Genomic DNA, 15,281 nt, shown 5'->3' with positions numbered 1-15,281 from the left:
CTTTCTTACAAAGCATCACTGTAAGTGTGCTAGCGGGCTAAGAGATGTTAATCTATACGGAGAGAGTGCTATCCAAGCACCGGATCTGCTACAGCCAGCTCCCCACGCCTGCCTCCTGCACGAGGCCACACCATGAATCAGGTCCAGATGCAAGAATGGGCTTGTGTGCGTTCAGGGCACCTACCTGGGCTTGCTCTTGAAGCAGCAAATAATCAGTGTGAAAGGTGGTGACGAATGGATAGATGCAACTCCCCCTTGTATCTCATGTAGGCAGGCACAGACCTCAGTGGTCTTGGCAGCCCTGTTGGAGGAGCCGAGAGCTGCAGGCTCTCAGCCTTTTAGACCCGCAACCTCATCAGCCAAACCACTTCTGCTCTCATATCTGATAGTTCTGCCATTCAGGAAGCAACACTACTCAGCTCCATGTGTGCATTCTGAGCCCTGAACCTGTGGCTGAGCCAGCCCTGGGCCATCTTTCCTCCTCTGCACCTGGGTGACAGGGCTTCAGATTTTCCACTTATGTCCATTACTGGGCTTTTCCATGAGTAGGTGTGCCACACCTCAAGGTTCTGAAGAAGGGTAAATGCAGAGACGGTCTTTTCCACCCCAAACCCAAAGATACCTGCAGGTAGGTAGACAAGGTTGGGCCCCAGAGAGACCTCCTCACCTTGGAAAGGCTTAGGACCTAGGCAGGACTACCCCTAGTCTTTGAGCAAATCTGGGAAAGGTAGCTCTTGGATTTTGCATAATAAATACACAAAGCTCTGATGTCTGCAAGGACAATGTTCCTTCTGTGATGTGGTGCCCTTGTGCAGTGCACCACCTGAGCAGATGTACATGGTGGCCTTGGATCCAAAGTCACAGCTGTTCAAGGGTCTCTTTTGGCCTTTCTCCTGAGCTCACAACAAAATCTTCTCTTTCTTTATCTTTCCATTCTGTTGGTTAGGAGAAGCCTGACTGAGAAAAAGTAGAAACAGGTAGAGACACGCAGGAATGAGAGCATTTTCTCTTAATACACATTTATTATTATTTTTTAAATTAATAGACTTTTTTTTTTAGCAGCTTTAGGTTTACAGAAAAATTGAGTGGAAAATACAGCAGTCCTATATACACCCTGACCCCCAGCAAGTTTCCCTCATTATCAACATCTGGCAATAGTGTGGTACATTAGTTACAATTGATGAATCAATATTATTACATTGTTATTCATTAAAGTCCATGGTTTATATTAGGACTCACTCTTTGTGTTGTACATTCTATGGGTTTTGACAAGTGTGTAATGATATAAATTCACTGTAATAGTGTCCTACAGAATGGTTTCACCGCCCTAAAAATCCCCTGTGCTCCAGCTGTCATCCCTTCCTGCCTCTCGTGTCCTGAACCTCTGGCTATGTTTAGTTTTAAATCCTGAACGCTCCACTGCCTATGAACACAAAAGCTGAGGTACCCATCTCAGTGCTCCTCCTCACTGGGGAGCAGTCGGGGTGGGGAGGGCGTTGAAGGGGCCGGGAGCCCCCTGGGAGGCCAGCATTCCTTGGTGCTTTGCTGTTTTCCTCTGCTCACCCAGTACCCCTCCAGGACGGAGGTTATCTCCACAAATCCATAAAGGCCACCCCTGTCTCCCTGTCTTCTCTTCCTCCTCCTTGAGCAGCTTCACCTCAGATCCAGAAGTGAGAGGAAGTTGGCCCTCAGCTAAGATAAACATCCAGTGAAAACATAAGTCCTTTTATTTTGCAGTAACGTATTAAAACAAGTTGATACATCTACATTGTACTCTTTTCTCAGAACCTTGGTAGAAAGCACCTGTTTCACTTTACTGACAAAAGTTTTCATGCTAAAAATAGTGTTGGCGGGGAGGGTATAGCTCAAGCGGTGGAGCACATGCTTAGCATGCACGAGGTCCTGGGTTCAATCCCCAGCACCTCCTCTAAAAATAAATAAATAAATAAATCCAATTACCCACCTCCCCAAAACAAACAAACAAACAAAACAGAGTCACAGATGACTACTGAAAGTAAGATATTTTAAAAAAAATTAAAGAACATGAAAATGAATATATGTATGTATATGCATGACTGGGACATTGTGCTGTACACCAGAGATTGACACATTGTAACTGCACTTCAATTAAAAATTTTTTAAATAAATAATAATTTTGAAAAACAGTGTTGAGTCCTTTTGTGCCTTGTATAATTCTGAGGGTTTCTGATAATAGAGTCAAGTCATGTTCCATCCAAGAAAACAACTCTGCCCGTCCTGCTTGGGCATCCGGGAGACAACCTCACGGCAGGGTGACTGTCAGAGTGTGTGAGAACTTGTGGGGCCCTGGGGCGCATTACTCAGGATGGACCGAGTTATGCTGCAGTAACAGTCAGCTTTCCCTCTTTCTTGCTCGCACTCCCCGCTCCTCCTGCACTGGTGGTACTGCAGGAGGAGTGTTCTGCCAACCACACTTCATCAGAGGGACACTGGCCAGGGAGCTGGATGGGGTCCTGGAGGCCCGGGCTGTGCCAGGATCAGCCCTCTCCTTAGACCGTGAGGGGGTGTGGAGGAGCCCAGGCAGTGGTGGCTTCGCGGCTGTGTGACTGGTACAGATGCTCGTGTGCTCAGAAGGGTCCTGTCCTTGATTTAATGCTCTGTCGTCACCGTCTTGAAATTCTTCATAATTTTTGAACAAGGAACCCTGCATTGTTATTTTGCACAAGGCTCTGAAAATTATTGTCTGTAGCTATTCTGGTCCCAGGGGAGGGGCCAGGAAAGCCAGAATGGAAGAAGGACATTCCAGAAATAGGGAGCAGCAATTTATTACCAACCAGTATGAAGCGTTTCAATTAACTTAACCTCTAATGTAGCAACTGGTCGGTATCAGCTCAGATGTCGGTTGATGTGATATTCCCTAAAAAGGGCCACATTCGCTAAGACAATCATTTGGAGTAGAAGTGATTCCTTAGCTTAGAAACCAGATTTCAGAGGGCAGGTGAGGCACTCCCATCGCTCTCTGAGTCTCCTTTTCATAAGTCTAGATTTTGAGCAAGAGAAATAAAAAGACCTGACTTCCTGAGTGGTGGGGGTTAAACATGGTTCCCGCTACATAGCACTAGGGCAGGAACAAAAGTGGAATGGGTCTTACATGTTCTAAAAACCAAGACTTATTTGCAAACAGCATTATCATTTGTATTACTCTGTGGTTATTCCCTTTTTAAAAATGTACCCTTTGGCACAGGGGTAGCAAGTACCCAGCACGCATGCTCTCACGCGCCCCTTCTAATCCACTTCTAAGCCAAGGCTGTCATGGCTGGTTAATCATCTCGCTCCTTCCAGTGGATCGTCCGTGTGACCTCAGGATGCCCCACACAGCCCTCTGGGCAGTCACTAAAATCACTGTAGGTTGGAACCCAAGGAAAATCTTAGCCATCCCAGTGCTCACTGCAGTCAGGACCAGCTTAAATGTTTCAGCCCGTGACAGCCACGCTACAGGATATTGCATCATACCCTATATTCCTGGGATGGAGCTTCTAAACCCTTGGGATTTCCTGAATGGTAGGAGCGTTTTTGTCATTCACAATGGGCCCCCGGCATCACACCTGAGTTTATGCTAATAAGGTGACTCCCTGTGGGCCCCAGAGAGTTTCAGGATAGGGGCTGGCCGTGCCAGACAGACCAACCATCTGACTACAGTCTGGGGGAGTTGGTGGGGAGGGCCGTGGATTCAGTTCAGTCACATGGCTAGCGATTCAAGTAATCAAGCTGGTGTAATGAAACCCCAAGAAAAACTCCAGACCCTGAGGCTTGGGTGAATTTCCTGGCTGGTGAACACATAAATGTGCTGGGAGATTCCATGTGCGGAGGACATGGAAGCTCCCAGAATTTTCCCTATGGTCCTCTTTGCTTGGCTGGTCCTGATTGGTATCCATTATAATAAAACTAAAACTGTTAAGTATAGTGCTTTGCTGAGCTCTGTTACTCATTCCAGTGAATCACCAATATGGCAGGGTAGCAGGAAACTCCCCAATTTATAGCCAGTTGGTCAGAAGTCTAGGTGGCTTGGGGACATTTGGACTCGTGGCCATCATGTGGTACGAAGGCAGTCTTGTTGCAGACTCTGACCTTAACCTGTGGCGTCTGCATGAACCTTAGGCAGCTAGGATCAGGAACGCACTGTGGGACTGCAGAACTGAAAGGCCAAGAGGAAGCCGTACCCCCTTGAGGTTGCCATGGTAGCAAGTGCTGGAGATGAGGAAGTCTCCAAGGGCAAAGGGGACCTTCGCAGACCTCACCCGTCCTTGTAACTGGGACACTTCCCTTCTGCCTGCACCAGAGGAGCTGGGCTTCAGTCAGGAAGGACGCCAGTTTCCCCAGGCCCTGTAGGGATGAATAACGTCATATTCATGACCTCGTCTCTCCAGTTCTTCCCTGCCTCCACCTCTGCAAAGTGCCTGTGCCCTGTGAGAATTTCTGAGAGTGCTGGGGGTGGCTCACGTGTGCTCATGAACACGTGGAGTCCGCCGTTTCCGAGGTCTGCTGGACACTGCTGCTTCCGCCGAACAGCACTGTGATATGGGGAGGGTATAGCTCAGTGGTAGAGCACATGCTTAGCATGCACGAGGTCCTGGGTTCAATCCCCAGTACCTCCATTTAAAAACAAACACACGAACAAACTTAATTACCTCCCACCCAAAATTAAACAAAACAAAAGGTGTGGCAGACATCTTCTGTCTGCCCCTCCAGATTCCCTCTCCACCCCCAGCCATGCCCTGTGTCCTGCAATGCTGTGAATTGCCTCACCCGGGCTACTTTGCCCTTGGCTCCTGGGTCAGGTTCAGCTGTTGGTAGGAGCTGAGGGTGGAGTGTTTACTGCCTGCTCCCTCTTGCAGTGAGTTGGCTGATCCTGCTAACAGAGGCTGCAGCTCTTATCATGTGGCCCATATCCAAACCACTTCCTTGATTGTGCCCTCAGATCTAGGAAGAGGTGAAGTCTCCCTGCCGTTAGCCCCTCGATGCTCCCCTTTGTAGGTTGCCCTTCACACCCCCCACATCTTTGTAAATGACCCTTCTTCAAACTCAGTTTGCGATGCCACTTGCGTCCTGTTGGGACCCTGACCACACAGACACCACTGCAGTTTCCACTGGATACACATCCTCGCGCCACCACACCCAGGGCGTAGGCAGCGCCAGTGTTTATACCGGGTCCCATCAATGCAGTGCCGACATGGTGACTGTGGCGGGGGGAGGGAACATCTCTCCCAGCTCCATTTCGCTCTGTTAGTGGGGTCTCAGCGCTGCACTGCCTGTGCTCCAGCGTCTTCGAGAATTTTGAGTTGAAATAGCTCTTTTGGGTTGACCTGCGTGAGGCTGGAGGAGGAGTCCTGGGAGGGCTGGCTCTGCCACTAAATGACCAGGTGCCTTGAACCAGGCATTCTCTTTGCAGGCCTAGTTTCCTCACCTGGAGCCCAGGGGCTGGACTCAGCGATTCGCAGACTGCTCTAGGGCCCCCAGCCTCTGTTTAGTAAGAGCTGCTCTGGTTTGATCTATTTTTAGAATTTGGGCTTTCGTGAAGATTCCTTTAAAGCCTGGATTCCATGGCTTTAAAAATGCTTGAAAACAACTGGACTAGGTCATTCTATGGTCCCTTCCAGTTCTAACATCTTTGAGCGTAAAACCAATCTTTCCTTCCTCACCACTGGGCCGGGGTGGGAGGTGGGGTCTGGTTCCAAGAATAAATGGAAACCTGAAGATTAAAGGCTTGTCTCCTGCCAGGTTCTGTCATGGCAAATCCACCATGACCGGTGAACTGGTTTTGCTCCCAGCCCATCCATCTTCAGCACCTCCTCACTTGATTTCTCACTTACTTCTGCCACTATTCCTAGGCAACAGGAAAAGCTGATTTAAAACCAGTTACATAAAGTGCAAACCAGCCTAGCAAACAAAAATGTGGAAAAGATGGCAGCTTTCAATGGACTGACCTCAGAGCTTTGCAAAGGCTCACCCGCAGCAGGGGAAGCTGGCAGTGATTTGTCCTCGGTGGTTTGTCCCAGACATCTGGTGCTGGAGAGAATTATACAGCAGCAATTAAAAGTTTATATGGCCTCTGAGCCTGCTTCCTGATTGTGGGGAGCCTGCCCTTGAGTGAGGACAAGAAGGTGAATGTCCTCCCGTGACTTCCAGCTGCCGGAGCACAGACGTATGAACTAAGTACAGCCAATCAGCTCCTCACCTGGGAATTTCAATCCAGACTGAACAATGTTATTAGAATTCCTCCTGATGGGGTTGATGGCTAAGGCATCCAGGGTCTTGTGGCATTGGTGGTACCCAGGGCAGCAGTGGCCTCATTGCAAGCAGAGGGTCCAGGATCCAGCTACCTACAACCTTTTTTGAAAGAAGGCAACATATTACAGGTGATGTTATGTGATGTTAGTTTTGCAGGAGAGTTTCTATCTCGCCAATCTGGTGTCCGGAAACCTAACTTCCGGTCTTGTCTGTGACATTTATGAAGTGGACAAATTGGGAGGGTCACTTAACTTCTCCAAGCCTTAGTTTCATGTACTGAGTCATGCGAGGAAATGACAGTATGTGCCTCACAGGGGCAGAGTGAACAAGCGAGTGATTTTCATAACAGGTTATGGAGTTATAATTCAAGTAGCATAAAATTCACCCTTTGAAAATGTACGCTTTCATTGTCTTTTGTATATTCACAGAATTGAGCAACCATCACCACTATCTAATCTTAGAACATGTTTATCACCCCTAAGGAACCCATACCTTGTTATCAGTCACTCCCTACGCTTTCTCCCAAGTTGGTTGGAAGTAACAGTTGGTCCTTGCTGCACAATAGTCTGCTTCTAGGTAATATCACAAATATTTAAGATTTAGTAAAAACTGCATTAAGAACTGTGTCAGGAGTAAACTCAGCAGGGGAATTGAAAGCTAAAAAGGCTTAAAGAACACAGTTTATTCCTCTCTCATAGAACAGCCCAGGTAGCTCCAGGTAGCTCACTGTCCATCATCCCTGGAATACGGCCTTCTTCCTCAGGACACAAAATGTCAGCTAGAGCTCTAGCCATCACATCCTTATTCCAGATAGCAGGATGCAGAAAGTGATGACTCTTGCATGCTGTTGGCCTTTAACGAAAAGTCTCGGAAGTTATGACTCAACACTTCTACTAACATCTCATTGACCAGAACTCAGTTACCTGGCCACATTTAGCTGCAAGGGAGGCTAGGGTATTTAGCCTTATTCCAAGCAGCCAGTGAAAACTGGAATTTGCATTATTATGAAAGAAGAGGAGAACAGTATTAGTGTGTGTATCAGTCAGCCAATGCTATAATAATTCTGCATAACAAACCACACCAAAACTCAACGGCATACAACAATGAGCATTGGTTTTTCCTGCTCTCAGTTCTGTAGTTTGGCTGGGGAAGCTCTGTCTGAGGCTACAAGTCTCCTGGGCTAGGATTAAGGCTTCAAGTTGGCTCACATCTACTTTCCTCCATATTTTCCTTGGACCAGCCCTACTAGGGCATGCTCTTTGCATGGCAAATGGCAGGAGCCTAAGAAGTTGGGCAGAGACAGGTGGTACCTCTTGCGGCCTCTTGAGTCCCTCCTGCTCACACATCACTGATTAAAAAGCAAGTCACGTGGCCACACCAACATCAGAGGTGGAGGCATACTGCATTCATGCTAATGCGTGAGTCACCTGTCAAAGGGTGTGAGTGTAAAATTCTAATACAGGCAGGGTCTGAAAAATGGTAAACAGTGATTCAGCCTATGACAGAGGACCGTCAGCATTGCCAGGAAATGCAGTATCCGTGGTTTGGGTCCCCCGGGACCTCCCTGGCACCACGCGATGTTCCCATTTCTATGACTGCAGCCTTTTGCTCAAGCGTCTCACCTCTAATGGCCTTCCTTTTCAGGCAGGGGAACAAGGCTAGTCCAGCCTCTCACATAAGCTTTCTAGGCCACAATCCCTAGTTCCCGGCCTGCAGCCATTTCCTCTGAAGTCTTGCCAAGAGAAGCAGGGTCACCACAGGGTTCAGGACTCCTCCATGTGAGACCAGCCACCATTTTCCTTTGCTCCAGTTCCCAGGGGTCCAGCCAAGGTCAGATCCCTTTCTCCCGTTCAGTCCCCCAAACACAAAAGCTTTCTCATGCAGTATGGGTTGATGGTACAACTGGCAGAGAGTGAAGGCCCAGTTAGCCAGGCCCTCAAATCACAGAAAAGCCTGTTTATCTTTCCTAGGGTAAGACGGAATCTACAGAAATGAAAATTCAACATGCAGATTCGCTTTTCAAAGGGTGACCTTTCCAGAGTTTACATTCTCAATAAATCAACCTGCTAAATTGTCATTGGTTGCGCTTAAGGCAAAATCCCGAAAGATTTGGTCAACATTTTGGCATAAATGACCTTCTGTGTATTTCAGTATTGCCATTTGTAACGCGAATAAGCATTTTCTTGAGTGCAGCCCGAGGTTAGCACCAGTTAGAACACCTGCTTGGGAGCTGGCTGAACCAACCATTTTCAGTAAGAGCTGTGACCTCTCTGTTACCATCTCCTCCCCTTGGAGGTTATTTTGGTGTGGACTTTGCAAGCTGATCTCTGAACATCCTTTCAGGAAAGTAACATAAAAAACAAGCCACGCATTTCTTATAAAATTAAACATCCACTTATTTTTATGACCCAGAAATTCTACTCCTAAGTACTTTCACCCTAGACAAATCAAACTTATATCCAACCCCCACAAAGACATCTACATAAACATTTGTAGCAGCTTTATTCTTAGTAGCCAAGAGTTGATGAACCCAACCGTCCATCAACAGATGAATGGATAAACAAACTGTGGAATATACATACAATGGAAAACTCTTTTGCAGTAACAAGGAAGGGATTACCAATACACAGCACATCAGATGAATCTCACAGACAGATATTATGCTGAGTGAAGGAAGACAGACACAAAAAACTATATACTGTATGATCCATTCATATGACCATCTCAGTTCATTTGGGCAGTTATAACTGGGAGACTTACAAACAACAGAAATTTATTTCTTTCAGTTCTGGAGGTTGGGAAGTCCAAGATCAAGACACCAGCAGATTCAGTGGCTGGTGAGGGCTTCCTTCCTGGTTTGTGGAGTGCCATCACCTCACTGTGTCTCACCTTGTGGACTGAGAGGGAGGGGGGAGGGAACTCTCTGGGATCCCTTTTAGAAGGGCACTAATCCCATTCACGAGGGCTCCAACCTCATGACCTGATCACTTCCCAAATGCCCATCTCCTAATACCATCACACTGGGGAAGGGTAGGAGGTTAAGGTTTCAACATACAAATTTTGGAGGGACACATTCACTCCATAACAGACACTCGAAACAAGACAAAACCAATCTACAGCGATAGAAGTCAGAAGAGCTGGGACTGATTGGGAAAGAGCAAGAAGGCACTTTCCAGGTGATAGAAAGAGAGAGAGATGTTTTATGTCTTGATTGTGTAGTGATTCCACCTTGTATATATTTGTCAAAACTCATCAAACTCTATAGGTTTGATGTGAGCATTTTACTGTATATAAATTATGCTTCAATAAAAGCATTTCTTAAAAATCAAGCTACTTCCTCAAATGGTCTAAGAGCAAACTTAGGAGATCTGCGTCCTGAATGTTCCTGGAGGACACCAATGATCTTCCAGCTAGAGAGGTGGGTTGGGAACACATGGTCAGCAGCCAACTGGCAACATTTCCATTTTGGATCATCAGTTAATCCTTTATGAAAGGATTTTCTGAAAATGGGGATGAGGCCCATCCAGTTAGGTTCTCAAAATAATTTTGCAAGAGGATCTCATGTTCTGCTCGGTAAACTCAAAATGGCATTACTGCTGACTGTTATGTCAAGGTTCCCTGATGCTCCCTTACTGAGGAGTGGGGCTTGTCCAAGACCACTCAGACCTGGGGTCTGAAGAAACAGCCCTGGGAGAACCATGAGCTTCTTTCTTTCTTCCTTCCTTCCTTCCTGCCTGCCTGCCTGCCTTCCTGCCTTTTCTTCCTTTCCTTCTTTCTTCCTTTCCTTCTTTCTTCCTTTCCTTCTTTCTTCCTTTCCTTCTTTCTTCCTTTCCTTCCTTCTTCCTTTCCTTCCTTCTTTCTTTCTTTCTTTCTTTCTTTCTTTCTTTCTTTCTTTCTTTCTTTCTTTCTTTCTTTCTTTCTTTCTTTCTTTCTTTCTTTCTTTCTCTTTCTCTCTTCCTTCCTTCCTTCCTCCCTCCCTCCCTCTCTTTCTTTCTTTCTTGTTTTGTGCCTAATCTGTGGATTTATTTCAGCCTTGCTCATGAACCATGAGTTTCTGAAGGTGCCACAGAGCTGGAGGCCCATCAGCTGGGGCGGTGCAAAGAGCTCTGGATTGGGGGTCAAGATGCCTGGAGTGAGACTTTTCTCTTCCAGTAACTTGCACTGACCAATAAATCCGTCTGGGACTCTGTCGACACTCGATCGAAGAGAAACAGTGCTGTGCCCTTGACTAAAGCATTTGTCAGCTCTCCTCCGATCTTTCCAAGGCCTCGGGCTCCTAGAACAGGATGTTCGTTATGACGCTCCCTTGACCAAAATCCTTTATAATCCGTATGCTAGTGTCACTGCCAGGAAAGGCGCAAATCTCCCCTGGGCTGAGCGCCTTGCTTTGCTTGATGGGGCCTGAGACTGACTCAGGCCAGGAGTTTTCTCCCATGTGCTCAATAGGGCAAATTCCTTTAGCACAGAGCTATACTGAGAAAACAACATTCTAAGAAAAACCAGTGTATAAGCTGCAAAGGAAGCTGGAAAGCCCTTGCTCTCTTTTTTTTTTTTTTTTTTTTTTTTTTTTTTGTCACATTGTCTTTGGACTGTGTTTCCCTTCCTGCCCTGCAGAGGTAGGGAGCCCTCCCAGTCAGGGGGACGGTCGCTGTTGGTTGCCAGGTGGTCGCAGCCAGTCTCCTGTTCACTCAGCCTCCTGGGGTGATGGCGTATAATGAGCTTCAAGGGCTTGGCTAAGGGAGAGCGCCCTTCATTCTTTTCTCTCCCTGCCACCGTCTTCTTGGTCTCCTCCAGAACGCTTGCCTGAGTACCCTCATAATACATGCACACACAAAAGCATGTACACACAACCACAGCTCCACATCACGTCTGTGACACACAGCATAGAGACACAAACACGCCACTCACCACACACACATACAGACCACCCTTAAATACACATCATACACACACAGTGCGTATCTAGACACCAAACACACACACACTCAACTATTGTCAACTATTGTTCTGGACAGGACCTGAGTCAGCACCGGTCCTCCCATAGCCTCCAGTGCTTCTCAAAGCCCAGGTCACGGGGAAACGTCACCAAGGGCTGACTGCCCGTCTCCCCATCTTGACCATGAATAATTTGCTGACACCCACGGATGACGCTGTTTTAGGCAACAGCAGGCAAGCTGTCTTTCCACTCGTTCAGCCCAGTGCCTCCAGTTCTGTGCCATCCTGCCTTTGACCGCGGTCTCTGGTCACTTCAGGGAAGTCACTGGTGGGATAAACAAGGCGCACAGCTAGAGCGCACCACGGTGGTATTACTGCTTGTTAAGCAGTGACGTAATTCTGTGCCAGTCGGTAAACTCCTGCTGTCCTAAGCCCTCGGCAGCTCTGGCCCCTCTCCTGGGCCTCCCCAGACTCAGCAACTAAAGCATTAACGCTTTGTGCATTAAGGGAGCCCCAGATCCTGGTCCCTCGGTTGTGATCAGCTAGAGTCCGTGATGTGTCTGTTACTCGTATTTTAACTGTCATTCCTGTCCTCAGGGAAAGGGCGAAAGGTAGCTTTGCCTGCTTTCAGGTCTTTTATGATTGCCAAACATACATGTTGTCTTCATTCAAACAAGCATGCTGTCTTCATAAGGAGTAAGCCCTTCTCTGTGAATGGGGCCATCCTGAGGGGCCAGCAGGATACGGCCCCGTGGGAGCCCCTTGGACAAATCCTCCTCTAGCGCACCTGTGCCCTCTTTTTGTTTGTTTTTTGAAGCACTTTCTGGCACTGCAAGATGCTCCAGGCTCATCTTATAAATTCCCTGCCCCAGTCCTAGAACCAGTCTTTCCCCCAAGGAGCCTCAGTTCCTTTCACTAGAAAATGGGATTAGAAACCAAGATCAACGCACTAGGTGTGCGCGTTCCAGCTGCAGTAATAAAGTCGGTGAAATAAACTCAGCAGCCACGTGGGCAGACGATGAGGCCCAGCGGCAGGAGAGTCCCTTTCAGAGGGTGGGCCCCGCCCGCCCTGACCCCTCTCAGGCTTCCTGCTGAGTGACCAGCGGGCTGGGGGAAGAGGAAGGGGCCCTCTCCTTGCCTCTAGACTCCAGGGCTAATCCAGGTGGTCCGGATCAGGGCCTGGGAGCTCCTAGCTCCCACTGGATCTTGTGTCCCAGGTCAGAGCAAGGAATCTTGATAATATGCAACACAAACTTCTCCGACTGATAAAAGACAACCGGAAGTGTCAGTGTGTGACTTGCCCTGAGGCAGGATAAGGGACACTGACTGTCATTTACCCTCAGTCCCAAGTACAGGACCAATGGCTCACTGTCAGGGTGAAGTCCAAATGGGAATGTCCAAAGAGCTGAAGCTTGTACCTCAAAGTGTTCAGGAAAATGATACAGGGCACTTCAAGGGAGAATGAGGAGCTGACCTCCTGAGCCGACCAGAATGGGAGAACGAGGAAAGATGGGAGCCATCACTGTTCCAGGACAAAGGGGAAGTGTGGATGGACTTGATGACTCAAGTCAACACTCAGCAGAATTTGTACCCTTTCTACTGTGGACAGTGACAAGAGTGGGGCGACCGCTCTTCTAACCCCATATAAATGACATAACTGAGACAGCCAGTAACTTTTCCTGATTAGTCATGCCTTTCTCAATGAACTCAGGACATTAGAGCAGACATAGCGAACGCAGCGTAAACCGATCTTCGTGAGTTGATAGCTGTAGTCTTCCCCTTGGGCCTGGACACGGACACTGCCTCAGAATCATTCTTAGCACTTAATCGAGATAAAACCCTTATTCCATTTCTGCTTTGCAGCTGCTTGCTCCATCCCTGCCTACGGCCCTGGTCCTTGACAATCGCGTGGGACTCCTCAAGTCAAATGGCGCCATGTTGGTGAGGGTACTTACTACCTTTTTTTTCCCTCTTTCCAATCATTCAAGGGACCTGATGCTGCTGAGCAAGTTTTTAAGTCATTATTCAACCCCCTCTTCCCTGAAAGGGATGCCCTCACAGGCTGAGACAGGTGGAGTCTGTGACGGAGGTCAAGGGAGAGATCCTAGGAGAGTTTCTTACCCGCAGCCTGACTCAGCGCTGCAAAGAAAATGTCAGGCTTGTGTTCGCATCTCTAGCTTTTCTGAAACTCAGAGGAAAAGTCACTGTGGGACTATCAATCACACTATGATCTGTTGATCTGACTAAAATTTAACTTTGAAATGCCACATGTTTTTCATGCCTGGAAACTCAGCCAAAATTGATTCTGCTTTGAATTGCATAATTTACTTTAAAATTTCAGTTTACCTATCATTTGGTCCAAAAGCCATATGTTAACCCTTGACCCAGAGTACTGAAGTTCTAGAGAAAATGATGAAATGAATGGTACTATCTTTTTAAAAAATATTTTATTTATTGTACTATTTATTTTATTTTGCTGGTGTGTAGGGACAGGTAAGTAGGTTTTATTTATTTTTAGAGGAGATGTCAGGGATTGAATCCAGGACCTTGTGCATGCTAACCATGCACTCTACCATTTGAGCTATGCCTGCCCCCCTGAATGGTACTATCTTTATTAACACACTTAGCACCATGTCTGCAGCAGAAAAGGTGGTCAGCAGATGGTAGCAATGTCCATTCTCCTTCATTATTCTTTTTGACAAACATTTTCAAATTTTATATCTACGCCAAAGGAGTTAGAAGAAGTAGTTAGCAGTCACACTTGTACTTGAGATTCCTGTAGGAAGATTTTTAAAAGACATTGTAATTATTGTCCAAAGTTTCTTAATCTTGGAACTATTGACATTTGGGGCCCGATTGTCTTTATTGCGGGGTGGAGCGGGGGACAGGGAGCCGTCCTGGGTACCATAGGTTGTTTAGCAAAATCCCTAGCCTCTACCCACTAGATGATGGTAGCACCCCCTTCTCAGTTGTGACAACCAAAACTGTCTTCGGGAGGAGGGTATAGCTCAAGTGGTAGAGTGCACACTTCACATGCACAAGGTCCTGGGTTCAGTCCCCAGTGCCTCCATTAAAATAAATAAATAAAAATATCTTCAGATGCTGCCAAATGTCCCCTGTGGGGAAGGAAGGTGCAAAACTGACCCTGGTTAAGAGCAAACTGATCATTTTCAAATCCTCTGTATGAACGATAACAGAAGGAAACAAATTCTATGACTAACCACAACTGCCTTATAGGGAAGAAAATCTGTTATGCTTTTTTGTTCCGCTCCGGTCACCCGATAGGTTTGGACACGCACAGTTCAGCCTGGAGCTGAATCTGTCAACAGGCAGCCGTCCAGAAGTGGTCGTTCCCAGCAGAGGTGCCAGAGAAGCCCTGCCAAGGTAAAACACTCACAAACACTGGATACAATACTTTTTAAACCACCTTTTTAAAAGTAAGATTAAAGCAGTGGAAAAGTAAGAAAAACCCTCAGAGTTCCAAGATGAGAAAACCTAAACACAGAAGTAATCAAACGCTGAAGTCAGAATTCACCCAGAAGTTACCTGCCAGTCCCCGGGGGCTTCGAGCTTGTGTGCTGTGATGAGGCTTATGTCCTGGGAATAGGAGCAAACTCTGGGATCCACGTGGGCTGGGAGGTAGGATTAGAGACCTCCAGCCAGTGCCTCTGAAATGTAACATTTAACCCTCAAAGTTATGTCCAGACCTTGGGACTGAGTGAAATGGAAAAATATTTCTTCTAATAGTTCCTAATCATAAGCCTATTTACCCTTGTTCTGGGGGCTGGAATTCACACGCCTTATGCAACAGCAAACTTAAAACTCCAGCAGGCTGGCAGGAGACCCTAGCCCTCTGGCCTGGGCTGTCAGCCACGTAGGTACCTGGCCCTGCCCTCCAGCAGGCTGGCAGCAGCCTCCTACAACCCCTGGGCTGCACAGCCAATCAGATGAAAGGCCTACCACACTGCCCTTCCCTGCCCCCAAACAGACCTGCAGCTTCCGGGGGAGGGTGTTGCTCAGTATAGAGCGCATGCTTAGCAGGCACAAGGTCCTAGGTTCGATCCCCAGTACCTCCTCTA

The 15,281-nt window shown here is 47.4% G+C and overlaps 1 long non-coding RNA gene across 3 annotated transcripts; it reads right to left on the bottom strand.

The window, feature by feature from the left end:
• Nucleotides 1-1,063: 1,063 nt before the first annotated feature.
• Nucleotides 1,064-15,066, bottom strand: LOC123618034 (uncharacterized). 3 transcript variants are annotated; one of them, XR_006726367.2, is made up of 4 exons: nt 14,749-15,066; nt 6,760-6,839; nt 6,215-6,366; nt 1,064-6,045 (listed from the first exon to the last, which is right to left on the bottom strand). It is a non-coding gene; the product is annotated as an uncharacterized LOC123618034 (long non-coding RNA). The 3 variants fall into 3 exon arrangements; XR_012502965.1 differs by lacking the exon at nt 6,760-6,839 and having other exon boundaries at nt 1,064-4,362; nt 4,480-6,045; XR_012502964.1 differs by lacking the exon at nt 6,760-6,839.
• Between the last annotated feature and the right edge of the window lie 215 nt (nt 15,067-15,281).

The sequence above is a fragment of the Camelus bactrianus genome, chromosome 28 (genome assembly GCF_048773025.1).
Source record: "Camelus bactrianus isolate YW-2024 breed Bactrian camel chromosome 28, ASM4877302v1, whole genome shotgun sequence".
NCBI lineage: Eukaryota > Metazoa > Chordata > Mammalia > Artiodactyla > Camelidae > Camelus > Camelus bactrianus.
Note: the sequence above shows the minus strand (reverse complement) of the source record. Positions and strands in the feature narration are given on the sequence as shown.